Source organism: Phacochoerus africanus, chromosome 9 (genome assembly GCF_016906955.1).
Source record: "Phacochoerus africanus isolate WHEZ1 chromosome 9, ROS_Pafr_v1, whole genome shotgun sequence".
Lineage (NCBI taxonomy): Eukaryota > Metazoa > Chordata > Mammalia > Artiodactyla > Suidae > Phacochoerus > Phacochoerus africanus.
In genome coordinates this window covers 3,074,683-3,094,416 of record NC_062552.1, presented here as the reverse complement: position 1 = coordinate 3,094,416, position 19,734 = coordinate 3,074,683, and the positions used below count along the sequence as shown (strand labels likewise).

The 19,734-nt window shown below is 49.9% G+C and overlaps 1 protein-coding gene across 1 annotated transcript in view; it reads left to right on the top strand.

The window, feature by feature from the left end:
- LYRM4 (LYR motif containing 4) overlaps positions 1-19,734 on the top strand; it is a 182,571-nt gene that overhangs the window by 144,847 nt on the left and 17,990 nt on the right. Inside the window, exons 3-4 of the transcript XR_007136866.1 lie at positions 5,015-5,254; positions 17,540-17,672. The gene's annotated coding sequence lies outside the window, so the exon portion shown is untranslated. The remainder of the gene's footprint in view (positions 1-5,014; positions 5,255-17,539; positions 17,673-19,734) is intronic.

Below are 19,734 nucleotides of genomic sequence, written 5' to 3'. Positions count from 1 at the left end.
ACGACAATCTCACCACCCTCCTTCTCACCGTCCTGTTAAAAGCAGGGCTCTGGAGAGCCCCCTGCAGACACTTCCCTTCAAAGGACTGGGAAGGTCCTGCCCCCGCCTCCACGCAGAGAAGTTACCTGGTCTTTAGGGCGACTTCCACGTTTTACCTCCTTCGTGACATCTTTCCGGAACAACACTCTTAGTAAGGCTGACTTCTGCTCAGAGGCAGGTGGATTTATGGTGAAGCTGGAGCAGACGTGTGCATGGCCCCTTCTGCTGTGTTCACATAGTGATGAAACAAGACTCAAACTTTATGGCAAGACAAGAAAAATGTAAACAAACCCCTTTTCTCTGGTCCCTGGGGCCTCCTCCCTCCCCTTTCGAGTGTCGTGCGCACTCCCCACACCTCTAGGTGAGACCCTTCCTTCTCAGCCCTGAGGAATCTGAGGGACCCTCTGCTCTCTTTGTGCCTGCAGGTCTGGATTGTGCACACGGCCAATAACGCGTCCTGTCCTGCGACTCACAACCCTGCATCTCAAAAGCGTGTGTGACTGTGCTTTCGTGGTCCCCAGGGCTTTCGGAAGGACTGTGTCCCGGGTCGCAATCCTCACGTTGGCCTCAATAAAATTTTCCTGTATTTATTAGGTTGACTATCAATTGCTGTTCTTCCCGTGATTTTTTCCACCCGCAACACCAGCTTAACAATTAACAATACATTTGTAGGGAAAAACAAGACAGGAACGGGCGTTTGTGGTTTAGGAGTGGTGCGCCTGGGAAGGTATCATAGGGGGAAAGTCCTAGAAGACGAACCTTGTCTTCGTGACTTTTGTTGTGTGGTTTCCTCTGGGCTCAGAGCTTGGAGTCACCTGGGGTGACTGAGTCTATGACTTATCCTCTTCCTGGGAAGAGGGAAGGGGACACCTTCACAGGTGGAAATTACATCTCACTTTTAGCCAGACGGGAAGAGCAGAGAGGGGTTTTACTCTAGGTTTCTTCATTTTCTTCAGTTTGAAAGAATCTTTAAGTTCCCGTCGTGGCTCAGTGGTTAACGAATCTGACTAGGAACCATGAGGTTGCAGGTTCGATCCCTGGCCTTGCTCAGTGGGTTAAGGCTCTGGCGTTGCTGTGAGCTGTGGTGTGGGTCGCAGATGCGGCTCAGATCCCACGTTGCTGTGGCTCTCGTGTAGGCTGGTGGCTACAACTCCGATTGGACCCCTAGCCTGGGAACCTCCATATGCTGCGGGAGAGGCTCTAGAAAAGGCAAAAAGACCAAAGAAAGAAAGAAAGAAAGAATCTTTAGGCTAAAGTGGCATATTTTGCGGTGCATATTCTGCTGCCTCCCAGCTTCTGTGAAACCCGGTCCTTGAGCATGGGCGGGGCCTAGGAGCACCTTCCTACTGAATAGAGACAGGATGTCGCCTCTCTGTCTGGGCTCTTGCTGCCATGCTGTGAGGTGCTCTGGGGGCACCTGGGGAAAGGAACAGGTGTTGGTTATCGTGTGAGACAGAACTGATCAGATTCCCGAGTTTGTGAGCACAAACCTACCATACATCTTCTGCAGCTGAAGGAGGAAACCTTTGGGGAAAAGGTATTATAGAAGCTGCTAGAAATGGTGAGGGAAGAAGGAAGCAGAGACGGAAGCTATGTGAGCTCAAGCAGGTTTATGGACCAACAGAGGGGCAGGGAGCTCTGAGCAGCAAGAACTCAGGCTCCCTCAGCTGAGGAAGCAGCTAGTTGGAGAAAGGGGTAGTTTCTATTTTTAGCACATTCTATTTTTAGCACAGGTTCTCCCTGGAGTAAGAAACAGGGAAGATACAAGTTACATTGTTACAACTGAACAGTTTCTCCAGCTATTGTCTTGAAGCTTTGAGTTTCATTTTGTCAGTTACCATCTAACAAAAGCCTTTCCCACAATTAATCAAAAAATTTTGTCTTCTAGATTTTGTCATGTTTGTGGTATAGGTCAAGTTTTTTTTTTTAATTTGTACTTTGGTGTTTTCTCATTCTAAATATTCATTTTCTTACCTAATTTTGTTTGGTTTTTTGGCCGTATTCACCTCATGAGAGAATTCCCGGGACAGGCATCAAATCTGAGCTTCAGCAGCCACCCCGACCTGCCGCAGACAACACTGGATCCTTAACCTGATGCACCACAGCAGGAACTCCTCTTACCTAATTTTTCATTGTAATTTTGTAATCTTTTTCTTAAAACTGCCTCTATCTCTCCCCCCCCACAATTATAGAATTTTCAACTTCATATAACTAGGATCTACCATTTTTTTCCTGGTTCTGTTTTTATTTAAAATTTTGGCGTTTTATTTCTCATGACTTTCTTGCATTAACTGGGATTTTTTTTAATTGGATTAAAATATTTATCTCAGAGTTCCCGTCGTGGCGCAGTGGTTAACGAATCCGACTAGGAACCATGAGGTTGCGGGTTCGGTCCCTGCCCTTGCTCAGTGGGTTAACGATCCGGTGTTGCCGTGAGCTGTGGTGTAGGTTGCAGACGCGGCTCGGATCCCGCGTTGCTGTGGCTCTGGCGTAGGCCGGTGGGTACAGCTCCGATTCAACCCCTAGCCTGGGAACCTCCATATGCTGCGGGTGTGGCCCTAAAAAAAATTATCTTGGTTGCTGAGTTTTTTGGTGCCCCTTGCATTTTGTACCCAAGGCAGGGACCCACTTGCCTCACCTGAGTCCTGGCTGTTTCTTGGAGGAAGTTGAAGAGTGATAATCTAAGATACATTTTCTTCCTCAGCAGCCCATCCTGCCTCCTTGAGTTAAGCTTTCACTTAATGTGGTTTTGAAATGTGTAATGTAGCATATGCCTGTATATGCACAGAGAATATTTGAAAAGTTATTTTAAAAACTAGTAAAAGGAGTTTCTGTTGTGGCTAAGTGGGTTAAGAACCTGACTAGTATCCATGAGGATTTGGGCTCGATCCCTGGCCTCCATCAGTGGGTTACGGATCCGGCGTTGCCCTGAGCTGCAGTATAGGTCACAGAAGTGGCTCGGATCTGGCATTGCTGTGGTGTAGACCGGCAACTATAGCTTTGATTCGACCCCTCGCCTGGGAACTTCCATCTATCATGGGTGCGGCTCTAAAAAGACAAAAAAAAAAACTGGTAATAGAACATGCTTGAGGAAGGCCAAAGGGAATGACAGGCAGGAAGTTCGCCTTAGAGACTTGGAATGTGCATTTTTAAAATTTTAAGGGAAAGTTTCTTAAAATAAACACACACATATATATATATATTTCTTATTATGAAATCTACACTTACTCACTATGGGGAAAAGAGGCAATACAGATAGAGGAGGAAACAGAGTGTGACTGCCCACGACGCCATCAGCTGGCAATAGTCCTGTTTGTTAGTCCTGTTTCTCAACATCGGCCACACCCTCCTACAGACCCACACGTAGCCGTGCTGCCCCTTCCCTGGGAAGCTCCTGACCATTTCCTGCCCCGAGGATTCTGACTCATTTCAGATCTTCACTCCTATTAGCATATCTCTGCCGGGAGCACGGGGGACTTTCCTGAAGTGTGAACTATGGGCTTTCTCTGAACTAACAGCCAGGAGACAGGATGGCTGAGGGGTTTTTCAGGGTTTTTTTAATTTTATTTATTTAAAAAAATTTTATTGTAGCTGATTTACAGTGTTCTGTCAACTTCTGCTGTACTGCAAAGTGACTGCATCATGCATGTATATATATGATTCTATCATGTTCTAATCCGAGAGATTGGATATGGTTCCCTGTGCTGTACAGTAGGACCTGATTGCTCATCCATTCTAAATGGAGCAGTTTGCATCTACTAACCCCAAACTCCCTGTCCATCCCACTCCCTCCCCCTCTCCGTTGGTACCCTCAAGTCTATTCTCCATATCTGTGAGTCTGTTTCTTTTCCCTAGAGAGGTTCGTCTGTGCTGTATTTTGGATTCCACATGTAAGTGATCTCATATGGTATTTATCTTTCTCTTTCTTAGTATGAGAATCTCTAGTTGCATCCATGTTGCTGCAAATGGCCTTATGGCCTTTTATGGCTACATAGTATTCCATTGTGTATGTGTACCACAGCTTCTTAGTCCATTCATCTGTGAATGGACATTTAAGTTGTTTCCATGTCTTGGCTATTGTGAAGAGTGCTGCAAGAACATAGGGGTGCCTGCATCTTTTTGAGTGAAAGTTTTGTCTGGACATATGCAGAATGACTGAGTTTAAACCTCAGCGCCACCCTATCTGCAGGCTCTGTGACCTCTGAGCTGAGGTTTCCTCATCTGTACCATGGGACAATGTGAGTGCCCGCTTCAAGAGGAGAACATTTGTGACACATTCGGCACAGAGCCCACCATGTTAGAACACGAAACCATTCTCTGTTATTGACTGCTAGCGCCGGGCCTGTGCTCATTACCTCACCATGCTCGTGCTCTGGGTGCCAGGGACACAGCCAGCAACAAATCAGACCCAAGTCTCAGCCTTCTGGGAGCTCACAGTCCAGGGTTGGAATGGGAGACAAACAACACGCAAATATTTACATACTCAGCTTCTCTGATCATGACATCAGCTCTGGGAAATAGAAAGCTTTGCACATAGTAGGTACGCGTTAGACGTGGGGACCGAGTCACTGTCTTTTCCTTACCCTCCCATCACCCACGCTCTCTGTCCTGGGAGCCCTTTGCCGGTGTGTGACTAAAGGACGTGAGACCTAAAGTTTCGAGATGGGCAGTGTTGACATCCCAAAGTCTGCCTGGAAAGGGCTGCCACCCAAGAACAAAGCCCAGAGGTCGCACGACCTCTGTCCTGTGACCTGAGGAGACACCAGCAGGTGCATTTTCCTCCGGTGGTCACACCGCTGCACTCCCAACTTTGTCCTCCGTGGTGATCAATTGTCGCTGCTCTGTGAAGTCAGGACAGTAAACAGTGGACGGGACACGGTGTGGCGCGAGGGGTTGGGGGCGCTGGCTGGACAGTGTTTATGACCCTGTGTGCCTGTCTCCAGCAGTGTCACCTGGCCTTGTGTTTCTCCTGCAGGAACTGCCACCTGTTTACCTTTCCTCCAGACTCTGACGTCCTAGAGCCCAACGCGGACCTCCTGCTGCATGTGAGCCAACAGACAGCAGCGTTACAGGGCAAACACCTGCCTGTCAATAAGCAGAAGACCAAAGGCCCGGGTCAGAAGATATGAGCCTGAGTCTAAAGCAAATGAGAGTGTGGACACCTGCGATCCTATTCAAAAGGGAAAAATGACACTCAGCAGATCCTTACCTTGTGGTGAGTGCAGGGTTTTTGTGAGACATTAATGTGTGAAGGTTAATTTATTCCCAAATTCTTCACGTGGCCAAGAATCAACATGCTAGTTCATATGAAGTGTAAACCTTCATATTATGGGGGGTTTTGTCTCTTTTTTTTGAGGGCCACACCCACAGCATATGGAAGTTCCCAGGCTAGGGGTCCAATTGGAGCTGTAGCTGCTGGCCTGCACCACAGCCACAGAGAGCAAAGTCAGATCAGAGCCGCGTACCACTGCTCAGGGCAATGCCAGGTCCTCAACCCACTGAGTGAGGCCAGGGATTGAACCCACTTCCTCGTGGATACCAGACAGATTCATTACTGCTGAGCCACAGCGGGAACTCCCATGCTATGTATTAGTGTTCAAAATTATTTCATTCCGTTATTACAATGGTTGAAATTCCTCAACATAGATCATTTGCTACAAACTGGCATTGGATTTGTCTTAATACCACTTTCTTTGTGTGTATCAGCCTACCTTAAATTCATTAAAATTTGTCATCTTTCCTTTTTCCGAATATAAGTGTGTCCACAAAGCAAATCTAAGAATTGCTCTACAGAGTAGTCAGAATCCAAAAGAGTCCTCAGTGACTCCTGCTTCCTGGTGACCTGTGTACCAACTCGTGACCTGTGTACCAACAGGAAGTTACGGGGGTGACCGTGTGACTTCGGAGGACACCATGCTTTCCCCTTGGTTTCTCCCAAGTCACATGCTCTAGGGGCAGCCAGCTGCCATGCTGTGAGGACACTCAAGCAGCCTCCTGGAGCAAACGGCACCAGCTCCCCAGCATGTCAACACCTTGGAAGTGGATCTAAGTTTTCAGATGACTGTAGCCCGAGCCAACATCTTCACTGCAGCCTCATGAGAAACTGAGTCAGAACCACGAGTGGAAACCACTCCCCAAATCCTCGCACTCAGAAACTAAAATAGGGTTTATACTCCTAAACTTGAAGTCACTTGTTATACAGAAGATAGGAATGAATTCTCTGCACATAAATGTCGTGTAAATCTAATACGGCAAATATGTACATGTCTCTACAGGCACAAGATATGTCCAGAACTTCAGGGTTCTACTTCTGGACTTTGATCCCAGGCTCTCATGTGTATATGTGTATTTCACCAAAATGCTATTTGTCACAGGAAAAGGCCAGAAACATCCTGCATGTTCGGGAAAAAGGAGATAGATTCAAAACATTGTGCATGTCCATAATTTATCTTCTTGGTGCAGCCCTTACAATTATTGAGGTAGCTCTTTAATCACTGATATGAAAAAGCCTCCAAGATATGGGGTTAAGAAGGCAAACCAGGAGTTCCCGTCGTGGCGCAGTGGTTAACGAATCCAACTAGGAACCATGAGGTTGCGGGTTTGGTCCCTGCCCTTGCTCAGTGGGTTAACGATCCGACGTTGCCGTGAGCTGCGGTGTAGGTTGCAGACGTGGCTCGGATCCCGTGTTGCTGTGGCTCTGGCGTAGGCCGGTGGCTACAGGTCCGATTCGACCCCTAGCCTGGGAACCTCCATATGCCGCGGGAGCAGCCCAAAGAAATAGCAAAAAGACAAAAAAAAAAAAAGAAGAAGGCAAACCGGTCCGGAACTGTGTGGATGGCTTCTCTTGGTACAATAAAGAGGAAGAGCATGCCTGTCACATGCACAGACGATTTCTAGAAAGACGCACAAGACAGCGTTAACGCCATCGCCTCTGCAGACAGGGCTCAGGAGACAGAGGTCATCGCATACCCTCTTATCACGTGCCATTTTCATCATGTGCTTTTATTACTTTTCCAGTTAAAAATAGTTAATTGAAAAAATCAAGAAAAACAAGGTGGAAGCAGGAATGTTTTTTTTTTTTTGGTCTTTTTGTCTTTTTGTCTTTCTAGGGCCACACTCGCAGCATATGGAAGTTCCCAGGGTAGGAGTCGCCAGCCTACACCACAGCCACAGCAACACCAGAGCTGAGCCGCATCTGTGACCTACACCACAGCTCACAGCAATGCTGGATCCTTAACCCACTGAGCGAGGCCAGGGGTTGAACCCGAAACCTTATGGTTCCTAGTTGATTTCATTTCCACTGCACCACAATGGGAACTCCCAGAAGCAGGACATTTTTTTACCTGAAACAAACAAAGGAAATTAAAATGAGAGAGAAACTGAAAATAAACATCAGACCTTAAAGCAATTTGATGTACTCGAATATTGCCAAGATTCGGGGCTGTAAAAACAGAGGTGACGCTGATGAAACAGGAATAATAATAATAACGGGGACTAAGACGGAGGAATGGAGGGAGGGAGAAGATAGCAGCAGAGGGCAGGCAGAGCTCTGGGTCCCCCCGGGTGCCCTCCAGCCCCCTGGCCAAGGATGCTTAAAGCTGAGACACCCAGAGCCCAAAAACAGCAAAGGGCAGAAGAGTCCAGGCTGGGCAGGACCAGTGTGTGTGTGGCGTGGCAGCCCCACCGGCCGCCCGGCTCCGGCCCCGAGCTGAGTGAGAGTGTCCTTAGAGCAAAGAGAAGCACAGCCCCCTGGGTCTCACTGGACTCCAGCCTCCTCCCCTGTCCGGGTAGAGAGCGCCTGTCGGACCCTTCAGGGGGATGGAACTCTCAAACAGACGTGCATCTTGGGGAACTGGAGGAGCAGCAAAGGAGACATGACTGCCTTGGAGCTACATATAGAGTGAGGCTCCGAACCACTGAATGAAGACAACTGGGGGTGTCGTCCTGAGCGAGAGACCCAGAGCTCAGCCGCTAGAGCCCCCCGGGTCTCCCTCCCGCATGGACCTCTTTGGTCCCCAAACTGGGACTGAGCGGGGAGGGGGGCAACGAGTAGGCCTTGAGCTCCCCCTTTAGATTAAAGCATGTTGCAGGTTCTCAGTGACAGCAGGGCTGGGCAGCAGTGCCACTGAGCATTTGGGGGCGGGGATGTGAAGTCAAAACTATTTCATAGCGACATTAAGACGTTACTTGTCTTTGCCACTTTGCAGACATCTGCACTGCCCCAAAGCAGTGGGGGTAAAACCACGCCAGCATCGTTTAAGAAAAATCCCACATAAGGAGTTTTCTTGTGGCTCAGCGGGATCTGGTGTTGTCACTGCAGCAGCTCAGGTCGTTGCTGTGACTTAGGCTCAAACTCTGGCCTGGGAACTTCCACATGCTGACAGCGCGGCCAAAAAAAAAAAAAAAAAAGCACAGTGCAAAACAGCATAAAAAAACAAAGAATATCCTACATAAACCAGTAAAAGTTACCAATTTTAGTAAATCTCAACACTGAGCACCTGGCCTCTAATAGTCTATGTGACAAACTGGGAAATACGCATAAAGCACTTTACCACCCAAGAGCTCTTAGGAGAGGGTTGTGAGCGGAACCCGTTTACGTTAAGAAAGGGTTTAAGACCCCTACCCTGGGAACCTCCATATGCTCTAGGTGAGGCCCTAAAAAAGACAAAAGGCAAAAAAAAAAGAAAAAGAAAAAAGAAACGGTGTAACTTAAACCATTACATCATGGGCCATTCACAGCTGGCCGGGCAGTAGACATTTTCTCGAAAATCACTGATGCGAATCTCTGACTTCAAGGAAAACATCAGGAAGAATGTGTTGCCAATTCTGAAACCTGAATGTGGAAGGAAAACTGTCATTTGAACTATGTGTGACAACACGGGGGTGGCGGCCTCCCAGCGCTTACAGACAGATGTCTCTGATGAGCTCAGCAGGGAAACAAATTCGACTTTTGACAGAGGCGACATTTGGAAGATCTGCATTTCTCGGCATATCCGTATTTTCCAAACAACCAACTGAGGATGTTACGAAATCATGTGTGAACCACCTGTGTAAAATAGGTCAACGGCAAGGATTTACTGAGACTACAGGGAGCTCTATTCAACATCCTGTAATAACCCATCATGGGAAAGAGTCTGACAAAGAGCATATGTATATGACTCTCTTTGCCGCACACCTGAAACTAACACAATATTGTACATCCACTGCACATCAATTTAAAAGAGAAACAAGGATACTTCCTGAAAAAAATGGAGCCATAAGTCACCTGAAGTCCCTTGTTTAAGACCCAGAGACCCCTTTGTTGGTTACTTCTCAACTTTAAAGTGTAGTTTCTGCTGTGAGACAACGGGCCAGGCAGTGTCTGCAGCGCCAGAACGCAGGTTGGATCCCCTGCCCTGTGCACTGGGTTAAAGGATCCAGCATGGCCACAGCTGTGGCACAGGTCACAACTGCAGCTCAGATCTGATCCCAGGCCCGGGAACGCCATATGCCCGGCGTGGCCAAAAAGAAAAAAAAATTAAAATAAAGCTTAGTTTCTCTGTAAAATGAAAGGACATATTAAAACAATTTGTCTCTCCAAAAAAAAAAAAATCGTGTGTGGGAAAAAAATCCATAAAAAGTAGGAGATGAGCCCCCTTCGATGTAACAGAACGAGGTTGCTGATAGGGCTCAGATTCAGCGCAGTGGCCTCCAGAGAGAAGCTACATCGAGCCGAGTTTCGGCCACTTGGTACCAAAGACAAAGGCCTGTAGTCATCCGAAGACTCAGCTCTTTTCGCCTGCGTGCATCTGTGCGGCTGGATTTCCTCCACAACCTCCTGCAGATCACAGTGGGCTGGACGCAGATGTGGATCCGAGAGTTGGCTGTATTCTTTTAAGCCAATTATTAAAAAGATGTGCAAATATGTAAAACATTGACACCTTTCAGGATGAATTTGTTCTCGTTTTAGGAAATAGAGGATTTTTCCATGTGAACATGTCCTTGTGGGCGTTCCCGTTGTGGCTCAGCAGGTTTAAAATCCTACTAGTATCTATGAGGACGCTAGTTTGATCCCTGGCCTCGCTCAGTGGAACAGGATCCGGTATTGCTGTGAGCTGTGGTGTAGATCACAGACAAAGCTTGGATCTGGCATTGCTGTGGCTGTGGTTAGGCCGGCAACTGCAGCTCTGATTCAACCCCTAGCCTAGGAACTTCCATGTGCTGCAGGTGCGAGCCTTAAAAGAAAAAAAAATGCAATTGTTTTCTCCTAAAATCAATTAATAAATATTTTAGATTCTTTTGCTTTCTTATTTTGGCGGCCGGGGGGTGGCGCTCACCCAGGGCACATGGAGCAGGTTTTTCTGCTTTAATAGCTATTAAGGTAGATGTCAGTGGATATAACCTGCACAAACAAAGCCCCCAGGTGCTTCATCAACCACAAAAGCAACAGTAGTAAGAGTTGGGGTTTTTTTGCTTTTTGTCTTTTTAGGGCGGCACCTGCAGCACATGGAGGTTCCCAGGCTAGGGGTCAAATCGGAGCTGTAGCCACTGGCCTACGCCATAGCCACAGTAATTCGGGATCCAAGCTGCATCTGCAACCTACACCACAGGTCATGGCAATGCCGGATCCTTAACCCACTGAGCAAGGCCAGGATCAACCCTGCACCCTCATGGATGCTGGATTTGTTTCCGCTGCTCCACAACAGGAACTCCAGGACCCGACGGGAACTCCAAGACCCGACGGGAACTCCAAGAGTTGGGACACAGAGATCCTAGAATGAAGCATTTTAAGAACCACCGATCTGGGAGTAACACCAGTAGGTCCATCTGGCCAGGTGCACAGGGCTTTCAGTGTCCCAAGGCTACATTTCAGGGGCTCCCCTTTGGCCCTGTCCCCCTAACCCTCTGAAGTGAAGCCACAGTCTGAATCTCTAAGTAGATCCTGGCATTGCGATGGAGACCAGTTTTGCTCAAGACCTTTCCCACCCACGTAGAAGGTCTGCCTGGGGTGGGGTGGGGGGTAAGGGAGGCTGTGGCATATGGTGACAGTTGGCCATCTGAAACCCTTTAACTGAACCAAGGGGACTTGGAACCGGGAGGATGGCGTGGAGACAGCACCCGGCTCAGGCAGTATCGGAGCCAGGTCTGGGTCACTGTCGCCTTTGGTCCGGCCATGCAGCGAACCCAGGTCACGGTGTAAAAGTGTATTGGGTCTTATCTTCCTTTGCCGGTTCTTCTCCGCATCTCTCCTCCCTCCCCAGAACCAAGCCTCATTCCCACGGCTCCTTGGCTCACTTGCCTTAGAAGGCTCCCATCAAAAGCGTGTTTACAGGAGTTCCCCATGTGGCTCAGCGGGTTGAGAACTCACTAGTATCCATGAGGATGCAGGTTCGACCCTGGCCTCGCTCAGTGGGTTAACCATTCGGCCTTGCTTCGCTGCGGTGTAGGTCGCAGATGCAGCTCCAATTCAACCCCTACCCCGGGAACTTCCGTAAGTGGCACGTGTGGCCCTTAAAAATGTGTCTTTACAAATAGTCTGCCTGCTTTGAGGCCGAGGCTTGCCATTTGGTTGTGTGAGCGCCAACCTCTTGTGAGCAGCTCGCAGGCGCTGGAGTAGGGCAGACTCAATGGGAAGTCTGATTTGCCCCACATGCTCTTTACTCCGGCAAATCCAGCAGATTCCTCACACTCTTTAAGGCTCAGTTTCCCCGTCTGGAAAGTGGAGGTAACACCACCACCTCTCGGAGTCGGTGCGATAATTAATCCCAAGCTAGTGTGAGAGCCCCGACTCCTGGCACCAGGCATTCACGCGATTACCGGGGATTTCTTCCCTTGCTCCTCCCACCGCCCTCCGCAGGCCCCGCCCCCAACAGGCCCCGCCCCCAGCCCCGCGGGCCCCTGCTCGCCCCGCCCCAGCAGGGACACTCAGACGAGGTCTGGAGCAGCCGGTTCCCAGGAGGACAGAGCCACCCTGGCTTCGCTTTCCCGGCGGAGGTGAGCGGTTAACTGGTCACATTGTGCACTAAGTGCGCGTAGCCCTTCTCGGATTTTCCCTGGATGGCAGGTCATGGGACCCGCTCTCAGAACCTGAGGTGGGACAGCTCTGCTTAAGGCACGTCCTGGGCACTCCTGTTGTTACGGCAGATACCCAGCCGCCATGTGCTGCAGCGTATCAGCTCTGGCGACAGCCCCATGGCTGTAGCTACCAGCTCCAGCAGCTCTGTGGCTGCAGTGGATCAGCTCTTTTACCCACAAGAAACCAAGCGAGCACTCGGAGAGGTGGAGAACTCGGGTTTATGACCCCAGCGGGCTCAGAGGAGATCGCTCTCCAGAGTCTGAGCCCGGAAGAAGGGTTTCACAAGGCTTTTATGGGCTACGTCTTCCGGGTCCAAGCTTGGCTAGTTGGACTGGAGTGACGTCAGGCAAGGTAGTAGATGCGGAAGCAGATGCATGGGGGAGGACTGGTTGGGGCAGTTGGCTAGACTTTGCTTAGTCATCATGGCTGGGGTCTCTCCTCTCTACATTTTATTGGGACATTTCCTCCTACACTGTCTCATCCACACCTGTGCTTCCACACAGGCTTCTGGTCCTTTATCTGCAGGACCCTCTGAACATAGGTCCCTCCCTGGGACCTCCTGCAGACAACGCAGGGAGCCCCTGAAAAGGGGTGCGATTCCTTCAGACAAAACGGGGGCCACATGCAGCTGCCTGTCCAGTTAACTTGGGGACAATACTAAAAATAAGCCAAAGGGGTCAACTTAAGGTCAAGGATGTTGATGGCCGAAGCAGAGAAGGACCGTGTCTGTGTCGGATGTGGGGTCCAGGCTTTGGCTGACTCCGGGCCACCCAGGACCTGGCTTTGGAGGTGGGGACTCTCCCCTCCCTGGCTGTCCAGGAGAGGATAAAGCAGGTCAGGGCACAGCAGCGGTTCGGAGAGGGTTTTTGTAACTGCTGTCGATAAAAAGGACAGACTACCCTGTGTTCGTATTCAGATTGACCAGCTGCTAACGTTTTCCCTCCACCAGGAAGGTTCTAGAGCCAAGTCTGGAAAATCAGAAGTGATGGGGTCAAGTCAGAGCGAGAAAGTTGAAAACCAAGAATTAAATTAACCTTGGATTTCATCACAGACCAGACAGGCTGGACTCTCACTCTTGTCCTAGTTCATCAGGGCCGACGAAGGAAAGGAGGAAACCATGGCCACCTTCCTGGAAGCAGAGGCCAGACCCAGGTACCAGCGTGCCCCTGGGGGTCACCCTCACCCTCTCGAAGCTGGACCTCCACCACCGATGGAGTCGAGAAATTCCCCCGCTGTATTTAAAAATAGTGTATTAATAGAAAATTTGGAATATACTACAGCCCACAGGTCAGGAGACTTGACCATTGAGAAGATGGTTTGGAGTTCCCACTGTGGCACAACGGGACTGGCGGTGTCTTGGGTGTGCTGGGATGCAGGTTGGATCCCTGGCCTGGCATAGCGGGCTGAGGATCTGGGGTTGCCGCAGCTGCACTGCTGCTAGGATCTGATCCCTAGCCTGGGAACTCCATATGCCACAGGGCAGCCAAAAAAGAAAAAAAGAAAAAGATGGTTTATTATCACAGCTCCTGAGAGGGCACACCATGACAGGGTTTGGAGGGGGTAACACAAGGAAGCTCCAGGGTTGGTCAGGAGGCAGGGGAGGGGGGTGTCTGTGGCAGTTTCCATGGCATTGGCCCAGGGACACATCTCCCAGCTTCTCTGACCTTCAGGGTTTGGAGCTGCCCCCACGCTGGCTCTGGTTGTAACTGCTTAGTGGCTGAAGCCCCTGGGAAGGGGATAAAATGAGTGAACGCTCCCTCCTCTGGCTGGACACAGAGGGAGGGATTAAGTCTTCGCTCCCTGGTTCGCAGAGAGATGTGCAGGAAACCCCCAGGGAGTGTCTTCAGCAGCCCAGGAGCACATCCTGAGCCCCTGGGAGGAGAAAGGACCACAGTGAATTAGGGCTCCCAGCCCCGCTTGGAGTCCCAGTCAAGCCCCTCCCTTCCAGGCGGAGCCCCACAGAGATGGACAGGGAGAAGCACAAGCCTCCAGGGTCAACTTTGAACCCTCCCTCCCCCTCCTGCCACCTCCCGCCTCCCTGTTAGAGTGATGCCTGGGTCCTAGGACCAACTTTGTGCAGAATCCAGGTGCTAAGAAGTAATTTTCCAGTAATCCAGGAAAATTACTGGAGCCAGAAGGCTAAATTGATGGAGAGGAGAAGAGGGGAGACAAGGGCTGGGGGGGGTGGGGGTCGATGGAATGAGTAAGGTCTTTGGGAGGCTTTTGGTGAAGGCTGTGGGGGTTGAGGCGGGAGAGAGGTGAATTATAACCTTTTATAGATGTCTTTCTGTGTTTTAAGAAAAAAAAAGTTCCCCTTTAAATTTCCCTCCAGATTTGGGCCTCTTTCAATCCTACTTTTATGTCAGGCTATTATTTTCCTGGAAAGTGGTGCCAGGCTAGGACTGGGCTGCAGTGGGTCCCATGTTCATGTGGATTACATTGAACTGAGATGTGGCTTTTCATAAACTGGATCCAGGGTTGACTTTGCCGCTATGCAGTTTTTACAGGAGAGCAGAAAAAGCATCCCTGGCTTGCGTGTTCTGGGACAGAGAGAAGGCTGGGTACTGCTCCCATGGCCAGCAGATGTTTTGATTTCATCTCCCTTCCCAACCTCCCCGTTCTGATGCAGGCTCAGAGGTAAACGGGGACATTTTTCTAGGGAAATGTCTACACAGCGCCAAACTGGAGGCAGAGCAGTTTACAGACAGTGGTTTGGTCCACAGGTTGCAGAGTGACCTGAAGGGAAGCTTTGGCTCACGTTCTCTTTTCTTTCTTTCTCTCTCTTTTTTTTTTTTTTTTTTTTGGCCATGCCCTAGGTATGCAGAAGTTCCCAGGCCAGGGCTGGAACTCACACCCCAGCAGTGAAACACCAGACCCCCAACCCAGTGAGCCACCAGGGAGCTCTGCGGCTCACATTCTCTGCTTTATTCCACATCTTCCTCTCCTCGCTCTTACCTGAGTGACTGTCTCAGGTTCAAGGTGGGGAATGGTGGCTCGGCACCGGCCAAGGTTTAGGTTCCTTTGTTTGAAAAGCAGTAACATCAGGCCCAATGACACCTATTCCTGGCTGGTGGGAGGGCTGTTGGGTGACTTCAGGGCCGGAGGCCTGTGCAGGAGGCAGTGCAAAGGGAAAGAAAATGGGCTGCTCTAGAACAGCGGGTGGCAGGGGGCACCGCTCTGGCGCCTCTGATGGAAAACCTCTTTTGAGAGAGCGACACCTTCCTGCAGCATTTTGGAATCAGAAGAGTGACTTTTGATTTTTAACTCTGAGGCGGTCTTTTTAGAGCCTTTAGATCCCGTCCCCAGAGGTCCCAGCCTGAGCTGCAAACTCGGGAGGGGCAGACACACCCCTCCCGGGGGCTGCCACGCGGCTCCTTCATTGGCATGAAAAAGGGCAGCTGGATCCCAGCAGCTGCTGCTCCCAGCGGGGGAGCCCCTGGGGGCGGGGGGAGCGCCGTGTGCGCGCACGCGCGCGCGCCTTTCGGTCCCTTCCCCGTCCCGTTCATTTCTGGGGCCCCTCCCCCAACTTTTAAAGCCTGGTCACGTGATGAGCCTCTTCTCACCCTCTGTGCTGACATTTCTGGAGGCTGCGCTTCCTGCCTGTGCAAGTCATTAGTGAGCGATCCCTCTTCCTGTCCCTTTGTCCCCCAGCCCCCGCAGGCAGCCTATTACTACCTCTTGGTGGAAAGCTCGCGCCTTCTTTTCTCCTGAGCATTTTGTCCTTCCGCTTTTTAACCGCTCCCTTTCCTGCTCCCAGTTCCCAGTGTGCTGGCCTGGCTCCTGGCATCTTGGGAGCAGGGACACAGGGACACGCAGGTCACTCAGGGCTGGAAGCAGCTTGGAGAAGTTAAGAGCTGGGCTCGCCTCAACCTCTGTTTCCTCGTCTGTCAATGAAGAGGGTTGGATGCAGTCTGTTTGTTCTCAAATGCTTTTTTTCGTTCAGGGGATTGATTCAGCTGAAAGCTAGCAGGAAGCACAGCCTACAGAGCCTTTTGTCCTCTCAGCTCACGCTCTGCATCCCAACCGCCCCCCTCCCCTGGGTCTCCACAGAGCACAGCTGGGAAGTCACCGGACTGGACTCACCCCAAGGCTCCTTTTGGCTCTGACAGGCTGTGATCGTTTTTTCAGGCAGGACCTTGTAGAGAGAGGGAATCTGAGGGGGCAGCCTCCTCTTCCGGGCTAAGCCCCCAGGCCAGGGTGAGGGAGATGGATAAGAAAGCACCAAGGGCCACTACTCTTGCCAGTAGCCCTGGGGCCTCTAGCTTCACTTTACCTAAAATTGAGGACGGAAAACAGAGAGAGGGGCATTTACAACCACCTCCTCCCTGGGCCATAAGGTTAGAGGCTGTGCTGAGGTTTTTGTGTTTTTCTCCCAGCAAAATGGAAAATGATTGAAAGGTTTTGTTTATTTATTTACTTATTTTTACTTTTGGCCACGCCCTGCAGCATGCAGGAGTTCCTGCACCAGGGATCGAACCTGCACTGAAGCAGTGACAATGCAGGATCCTTAACCCACTGAGCCACCAGGGAGCTCTGAAAAGTTTTAAATATGGGCTCATGATGATCTAACTTACTTAAAAGATTTACATGTTTAATAGATTCTAATATTAGGTTGGAGAGTAGATTGAGAGGATAAGCTTGATGGCAGGGCAACCTACAAATTTATTATTTTATTCACTGGTTTCTTTCTTTCTTTTTTTTTTTTGTCTTTTTGCTATTTCTTGGGCCGCTCCCGCGGCATATGGAGGTTCCCAGGCTAGGGGTCGAATCGGAGCTGTAGCCACCGGCCTACGCCAGAGCCACAACAACGCGGGATCCGAGCCGCGTCTGCAACCTACACCACAGCTCATGGCAACGTCGGATCGTTAACCCACTGGGCAAGGGCAGGGACCGAACCCGCAACCTCATGGTTCCTAGTCGGATTCGTTAACCACTGCGCCACGACGGGAACTCCTGGTTTATTTCTTGAGCCATGATGGGATACCTAGAAGAAGTGAACGTTCTGTCCACACAAAAACCTGCACAGGAATGTTCACAGCAGCATTATTCATTGTAGCCAAAAAGTAAAAACAACTCTAATGGCCACCAACTCACCATGGATAAATGAAATATGGGGTATCCATTCGGTAAAAATTAAATAGAGTTGGGAGACCAGCAGGGGGAGCTCTCGCGCCTGTGGGACAGCTGAGCCCAAACCGGAAGAAAAAAAGACTCCCCTTCTTTCCTATCAGGACTCAGCCAATGAAAAGCCATGACTCTGCATACTAAGCCTGCCCACCGTCCTCTTCCCTCTATAAAAGCGTCTCCTGCCCCGATTTTTTTTCTTTTTTTGGGGGGGGGGGTGCGTGTGGCTGCTGTGGTTGAAATTTTGCATCGTGGTTTTCTGCTGATCCCCGAAAAAACCTGTCTTCACTGGGGAATATCTAAAGGTCTTTTTTGCTTTAGGGCGACACTTTGGTGGCCCATCCGAGCCTAGAGAAGACCCTCAACGGTTCCTGGGCTGGTGAGCAAACTGCTGGTATCCGAACACCAGCTCATCGTCAATCGCTGTTTTTCTCACAGACTCCGGATTTTGAAGGTACGCGTTACTCCTGAATTTGAGCTTCTTTGCATTTTGAACTCTCTGGGCTTTATTCCGGATGTGGTTTAAGGTTTTGTCCTTTCTGGTTAAAGCCTTGTTCTGTATGCAGGTGCTTTTGGCACTTAGGTCTGATTTGAGGCCACACAGTTCCAAGGGGAATGGGCTCCTCTTCAGACCTTCCCTTTGGAACAGGGCTTGTTCTAGGGAACCGGGCTAAAGAGCCTTCACCTGGCTCCTCTGGGACCAGCCTGCCCTCTTGAACGGGCTGGGATGAGGCCCGAAAACTATTTGAGATGTTGGGGCTCCTTGAAACTTCTTCTCTTACCCTCCCCCTCAAACAAACAGAGAATACTTCTGAGAGAGGGGTCGCAATTATCTGAGTACCTTGAGGGGGCCTCTCCTCCCTACTGATAGCCTCCCAATATTTGTCAGATACTAATGTTTGAGGTTGGTGGATGCAAACTCTTCCATTTAGAATGGAAAAGCAATGAGGTCCTACTGTACAGCACAGGGAACTCTGTGCAGTCTCTTGGGATAGAACGTGAAGGGAGACAGTATAAGAAGGGGAACGTATATGCATATATGTATGTATGTGTGACCCGGTCACTCTGCTGTACAGCAGCATTGGCACAACATTGTAAATCAACTATACTCTAAAAAACAAATACATGGGAGCTCCCTTCGTGGCTCAGTGGGAGTTCCCTTCGCGGGTTCAGTCCCTGGCCTCGCTCAGTGGGTTAAGGATCTGGCGTTGCCGTGAGCTGTGGTCTAGGTCGCAGACGCAGCTCAGATCTGGCGTGGCTGTGGTGTAGGCCGGCGGCTACAACTCCAGTTTGACACGTAGCCTGGGAACCTCCATATGCCTTGGGTGTGACCCTAAAAAGCAAACATGAGTAAATAATGTTTTTTGGGTTTTTTTTGTTTGTTTTTTGTTTTTTTTGTCTTTTTGCCATTTCTTGGGCCGCTCCCGCGGCATATGGAGGTTCCCAGGCTAGGGGTCAAATCGGAGCTGTAGCCACCAGCCTACACCAGAGCCACAGCAACGCGGGATCCGAGCCGCGTCTGCGACCTACACCACAGCTCACGGCAACGCCGGATCGTTAACCCACTGAGCAAGGGCAGGGACCGAACCCGCAACCTCATGGTTCCTAGTCGGATTCGTTAACCACTGCGCCACGACGGGAACTCCATATGAGTAAATAATGTAAAAAAAAAAATTTTTTTTTTAAATTGTGGTCCTTCCTCATGCTCATTTCTAACTAAATGGACAGGCCCGACCAAATTTAGACTCTCAATGGCCATTATGGGGAACTTTTAAAGTCCCCAAACTTACTTTTCTTAAAACTGAATTGGACAACCAGCCCTATAAGTTCCAGAACTGAATGGAACACCTACTTCTGGTGGTATTTTGAGCTTTCCAAATGTTCTCAGGAGTCTAAAATTGCCTCCTGCAAAATAAGAATTTAAGATGAACTGAGGCAAACAGACAATTAAAGATAAACTGGCTCCCGAAGCCTCAGGCTCCTCTTCCTTTGGCTTGTCTTGGGCTCCGCCTCGAGCACCATCTTCCTCCTTCCTGGCCAGGCTGCCAAACCTCCTCAGCCTCAGTTTGCCCGCACTCCTTCTTCGCCCCAACCCCCCTTTTCTCTGAAACTCTCCCTGCTCCCCTTTCCTCTAAACGTGTCAGAACCCGTCCCTTTGAAATGAAGCCTTTTGAGGACCCAGGGGCTAAACCCTTAATTTCTTATACTCCTGGACTAAAGCTGAACTGTGAGCCCCAGTCAAAGGGTTTTCCCCAAGTACCTAAAACGCCTCACAGATTTGCTGAGGCATCGAACACAGTCATTGAAACCTATCCGTCTGGTTTCTCTGACTTAGATCAGCTGCTTCACACGCTTGTCAGTGAGGCCGGGCCCATCGCTGGGGATGAAAACCACAAACTAGGGAAATCTCTGGAACATCTCCAGAATTACAACCAGAAGACCAGCTCGCCTACTTGTTATATGATCAGATTCAGGCCATCAGTCAGTTTCTAGGGCTTTTCCAAAGCCTGTGGATT